The sequence below is a fragment of the Mixophyes fleayi genome, chromosome 4 (assembly GCF_038048845.1).
Source record: "Mixophyes fleayi isolate aMixFle1 chromosome 4, aMixFle1.hap1, whole genome shotgun sequence".
NCBI lineage: Eukaryota > Metazoa > Chordata > Amphibia > Anura > Limnodynastidae > Mixophyes > Mixophyes fleayi.
This window is the reverse complement of record NC_134405.1, coordinates 334,472,630-334,479,227: the sequence shown is the minus strand read 5'-3', so window position 1 is coordinate 334,479,227 and position 6,598 is coordinate 334,472,630.

Genomic DNA, 6,598 nt, shown 5'->3' with positions numbered 1-6,598 from the left:
ACCGTAGCGCAGGTGAGGGACCGATGGTAGCAGGTAGCGAAGTCAGAGCAGGCCGAGGTCAAAGGACAACAGCAGGCGGCGGAGTGAGGTCCAGGCAAGGGTCAGGGCTGGCAGAAAGCAACGTATCCGGAGAACAGGCAGAGGTCAGGGTCACAAGCAATCCAACAAAGTCCAGTAAGCAAGTCAGGGGTCATACACAAAGAATCAATCCAAATAGCACAGGAGCAGAGGAAAGGAGCAAGTCAGCAACCAGAGACTGAGCCCAAGCCCTCCCTGCCTTAAATACACAGATAGGCCAATAGAAATGTGGGTACACACATGGAGATATCAGCCGAGAGGCTGTAACTAATTTTCACTTATTGCATACGCGCCTGGCTGTCAGTTTAGCCGGGCTGCGGCGGTGAATAAAAGAAGCGTCCTTGGTGACAGCTGGGACACATGGGCGGAAGTGATGTCCCGGTCGTCATGGTGAAGGCCGGAACGCTAGAGGCAGACGGAAGCGAGCCGCGGCGGCCAGCAGTGGAGCCGTGGCTTGTCACAGTCCCCCCCCCTAGAGCAGGGGTCGAGGTACCTCGACACTCAGGTTTCCCAGGAAACTGTTTAAAGTAGTCCTTGAGCAATATGTTAGCATGTAGATGTCTTTGTGGCACCCAGGAACGTTCCTCCAGACCATAGCCCTTCCAGTGGACCAGGAAGGTAGGGAAGCCCAGCCCTCCCTGCCTTAAATAAACAGATAGGCCGATAGAAATGAGGGGACACACATGAAGAAATCAGCCGAAAGGCCGTAACTAATTTTCACTTATTGCGCACGCGCCCTGCAGTCAGTTTAGCCGGGCCGCGGTGGTGTATGAAAGAAGCGTCCCGGCTGTGGCCTTGGTGACGGCCGGGACTCCAGAAGTGAGCCGCGGTGGGCAGTAGTGGAGCTCTGGTGGCCAGCAGTGGAGCCGCGGCTCATGACAATTATTACTAATTCAACATATTCCTGGCTAAATTCCACTGGTGTGCACATTATACGATGTACATGAGCTGGTACCCCTGACCTTTTGATTTCATCAGATCAGGGTTCCTGTGGATGGATCCCCCCTGGTCTATCGCACTGGCCAGAGCTGCAGGTAGCTGGCAAAGCGTTGGTACTGGATGCAGGGTCCCAACCTCAGAACAGCCGGATACCGGATTAGATTTGGGTCTAATCTGCAGGTCACAGGAATTAGTGGTTGTCAAAGCAGGTTCTTGAAGCAGTGATGTTTCATTAGCTCAAGTAGCCCTTATAAGGAGACTTAAATCCACTAGTTTAAGGTACTAGGGATCTCCAGAAGTACAGATGGTGTGATACATTACATGGTCAAACAGAGCTCCTTTTATACAGATTCTGACAAAAATCCTGGCAGGGGGAAAACCAGCCCCCTGATCCGAGATGGCAAAGACTGATAAATCACATACATTAATTACCATTAGGATGCAATATATCCTTTAACTGTGGAGCTAACGCAATTTAAGTTTTAACAAAATTTACATCAATCTGTGATATCCTCAATCACTTGCTGCTTGCATTATTCGGACAGGTTCTGAGATGCACGATGATATGTCACACAGGACAGAAAGGCAGCGGCCCCCTGCTGTGTATACAGACTAAAGCAAGTGTTTGGCACTTCACATGAAAAGACTTACTTAGCATTTCCTGCTATCAGCAAAACAGACTTCCTCTAACAAATGGCTATTGCATCAGAAGCAGTACATTTCTAATACACCAAATATAACAGTATCAGAATCAGTATATTTGCAATGATACAAATTAGCGTACTGCGCTAATAACTTAAATATATTTACACAATAAGTTATTTGTAAGTGATCCAGCCACACATACATACTGGACATCATCGGGAACATATGCTATGCTGTACATTGTTTGCACAATACTCAGGTCATTGCTTGTATGAATCCTTTAAATTGACATTTCTGTAATGAAATACAGAGATGCGCCCAAGCGAATCTCTCATATAACTTATATTTTCACATAATTTCTCCCATGCTTCCCATGGCCATGTCTTGATAACCACCTAGGGTCCAATTAACCTTGATTCCAAGCCCCTCCCGCTTCTATTAGTCCCCCAATCTCTTCGATCTCCAGAGCAGTCACATGAGCCATTGAAGTTGTAAATACACTGATAGACACATGATGTGCGGACTTTTATCAGTGTTACGGATACGTAATGTTATCGCTGACAATGAGAATAATGTTCTGTTATACCGTACACTCTTATCCTGAATTATTGCACAAAGATCTCATTTATTTTCTGCTAAGAAATTCTTGGTTTGGCCGAGTACCTCAAAGATTATGCCATGTTATGCAATCATCATCATCATCATCATCATTATTTATTTATATAGCGCCACTAATTCCGCAGCGCTGTACAGAGAACTCACTCACATTAGTCCCTGCCCCATTGGGGCTAACAGTCTAAATTCCCTAACACACACACACACACACACACACACACACACAGACACACAGACTAGGGTCAATTTGTTAGCAGCCAATTAACCTACCAGTATGTTTTTGGAGTGTGGGAGGAAACCGGAGCACCCGGAGGAAACCCACGCAAACACGGGGAGAACATACAAACTCCTCACAGATAAGGCCATGGTCGGGAATTGAACTCATGACCCCAGTGCTGTAAGGCACATGTGCTAACCACTGAGACACCGTGCTGCCCGTGATGTTATGCAATGAATAGGGGCTTACAAAATACCATTTTAATAAAAGTTGTCAGTTCACTTTTTAATTAGTTTAATCATTCTTTTGCTGGAGAAGTCTTGGCGATGAGAGTGAGAGGTGGTTACCAGGTAGGCAGGCCCGGCGCTCCCATTAGGCAACCTTAGGCAGTTGCCTAAGGCGCCGGGACCTGCAGGGCGCCGCTGCCGCTGACTAGCTTTGAAAACCTAGTCAGCGGAGAGAAGTGGAAGATAGGTGCAGCGGAGGCGGGGCAGGAAGGGGGGGGGGGGGGTGTTTTGCCTAGGGGCGCCGAAAACCCTAGCACCGGCCCTGCAGGTAGGAGAAGTGCGGGTCCGAGACAGATGGAAGAGGGCATCTTGTGACCAGGTCAGAGATGTATGAAGGGGAGATGCTGGTGACAGGTGAGGGTGGGCAGCTTGTATTTAACTCTGAAGGAAATGCGAAGCCAGTGTGGGGATTTGCAGAGTGCTGCAGGGGATGTGGAGCGGTGAGAAAGATCGTCTTGCTGCTGCACTCGGTGGCAGTCATTTTCCTGAAGCTCTAAATGCAAACAGTTAGCATGACGTTTTAAAAGCGACTGATATAATTTCCTACTAGATGATAATAGCAACAGATGTAAATTGTGACATACATAATGTAGACATCTTGATATAGTGACATAAGAGAACTGAGACAAACACAGATCCCGACGGTGAGACTGACGTCACTTGTAAGGGCTGATGCTATTAAAGGGGGCAATGCGAGAACCCGGTTGCTGGATAATGTACAACCCTTCCTATACAGCAGAAAGACAGTTACATGAGATAGTACAGATGGAGAGAAGGTGTCATCAGCGTAGAGGTGGTCAAGTTGCTCCATCTTTTTGAGGGAAAGGTCAAATTTTTGTATCTGAGTGCATGCGATGTGCACAGGTGTTTGGGACGTCACAGCGCATGTACTGGAGCAGAGCAGGGGCCTCCTCTCAGAATGCACCTGGGGCAGAGCAGGGGCCTCCTCTCAGCAGGCACTGGGGCAGAGCAGGGGCCTCCTCTCAGGATGCACTGGGGCAGAGCAGGGGCCTCCTCTCAGGATGCACTGGGGCAGAGCAGGGGCCTCCTCTCAGGATGCACTGGGGCAGAGCAGGGGGCCTCCTCTCAGCAGGCACTGGGGCAGAGCAGGGGCCTCCTCTCAGGATGCACTGGGGCAGAGCAGGGGCCTCCTCTCAGGATGCACTGGGGCAGAGCAGGGGCCTCCTCTCAGCAGGCACTGGGGCAGAGCAGGGGCCTCCTCTCAGGAAGCACTGGGGCAGAGCAGGGGCCTCCTCTCAGGATGCACTGGGGCAGAGCAGGGGCCTCCTCTCAGCAGGCACTGGGCAGAGCAGGGGCCTCCTCTCAGGATGCACTGGGGCAGAGCAGGGGCCTCCTCTCAACAGGCACTGGGGCAGAGCAGGGGCCTCCTCTCAGCAGGCACTGGGGCAGAGCAGGGGCCTCCTCTCAGCAGGCACTGGGGCAGAGCAGGGGCCTCCTCTCAGCAGGCACTGGAGCAGAGCAGAGGCCCTCCTCTCAGCAGGCACCGGGGCAGAGCAGGGGCCTCCTCTCAGCAGGCACCGGGGCAGAGCAGGGGCCTCCTCTCAGCAGGCACTGGAGCAGAGCAGAGGCCTCCTCTCAGCAGGCACCGGGGCAGAGCAGGGGGCCTCCTCTCAGCAGGCACCGGGGCAGAGCAGGGGCCTCCTCTCAGCAGGCACCGGGGCAGAGCAGGGGCCTCCTCTCAGCAGGCACCGGGGCAGAGCAGGGGCCTCCTCTCAGCAGGCACCGGGGCAGAGCAGGGGGCCTCCTCTCAGCAGGCACCGGAGCAGAGCAGGGGCCTCCTCTCAGCAGGCACCGGGGCAGAGCAGGGGCCTCCTCTCAGCAGGCACCGGGGCAGAGCAGGGGCCTCCTCTCAGCAGGCACCGGGGCAGAGCAGGGGGCCTCCTCTCAGCAGGCACCGGAGCAGAGCAGGGGGCCTCCTCTCAGCAGGCACCGGAGCATCATCATCATCATCATCATCATTTATTTATATAGCACCAACATATTCCGTAGCGCTTTACAATTGGGGACAAACGTAATAAACTAATAAACAAACTGGGTAAAACAGACAAAGAGGTGAGAAGGCCCTGCTCGCAAGCTTACAATCTATGGGGCAGAGCAAGGGCCTCCTCTCAGCAGGCACCGGAGCAGAGCAGGGGCCTCCTCTTACCATGCACAGGAGCAGAGCAGGGACCTCCTCTCACCATGCACAGGAGCAGAGCAGGGGCCTCCTCTCAGCAGGCACAGGAGCAAAGCAGGGGCCTCCTCTTACCATGCACTAGGGTGGGTGAGTGGGGGCCTTAGGAAGGTGGATCAGCATTGCAGAACCCTCTCCCAAATATTGCCTGAGGTCCTGCCATGCAGTGTCCCATCCCTGAATGTAAAGGTTTAGCGGTCCTGTGGTAGGGTGAGTGTATAGTATGGTATGTGTGTGTAGTTTGTGTATATAAAGTGTGTATATGAGGTAAGTGTATTGAATGTGAATGTATTAATATGTGTGTATATAGTATATAATGGGAGTGTATGTGGTGTCAGTATAACTAATATGAGTGAATGTGATTTGTGTATATGGTGATAGTACATGCTGAGAGTGTGAGGTGAGAGTATATTTTTTGTGTGTGTGTGTGTGTGAATCAGGGGCGGATCTAGAAAATTTTTTCTACCCCGGGCAATATAGGGGGGGGGGGTGGGGGGGATTTAGGCCCCGCCCCCTTTCTAACTTCTAAGGCTGCCGGCGGCTGCACAGTATGTTGTACAGAGTTGGCAAGTATGGGTGTACAGTGTATATATTAGGTGTGTGTACAGTGTATATATTAGGTGTGTGTACAGTGTATATATTAGGTGTGTGTACAGTGTATATATTAGGTGTGTGTAGTGTATATATTAGGTGTGTGTACAGTGTATATATTAGGTGTGTGTAGTGTATATATTAGGTGTGTGTACAGTGTATATATTAGGTGTATATGGATTGTATATTGTATATGTATAGTGTATATATTAGGTGTGTGTACATTGTATATATTAGGTGTATATGGATAGTATAGTGTATATATTAGGTGTGTGTGTATAGTGTATATATTAGGTGTATATATTAGGTGTGTGTACAGTGTATATATTAGGTGTGTGTACAGTGTATATATTAGGTGTGTGTACAGTGTATATATTAGGTGTATATGGATAGTATAGTGTATATATTAGGTGTGTGTGTACAGTGTATATATTAGGTGTATATGGATAGTATAGTGTATATATTAGGTGTGTGTGTATAGTGTATATATTAGGTGTGTGTACAGTGTATATATTAGGTGTGTGTACAGTGTATATATTAGATGTGTGTAGTGTATATATTAGGTGTGTGTACAGTGTATATATTAGGTGTATATGGATTGTATATTGTATATGTATAGTGTATATATTAGGTGTGTGTACATTGTATATATTAGGTGTATATGGATAGTATAGTGTATATATTAGCTGTGTGTGTATAGTGTATATATTAGGTGTATATATTAGGTGTGTGTACAGTGTATATATTAGGTGTGTGTACAGTGTATATATTAGGCTGTGTGTACAGTGTATATATTAGATGTGTGTAGTGTATATATTAGGTGTGTGTACAGTGTATATATTAGGTGTATATGGATTGTATATTGTATATGTATAGTGTATATATTAGGTGTGTGTACATTGTATATATTAGGTGTATATGGATAGTATAGTGTATATATTAGCTGTGTGTGTATAGTGTATATATTAGGTGTATATATTAGGTGTGTGTACAGTGTATATATTAGGTGTGTGTACAGTGTATATATTAGGA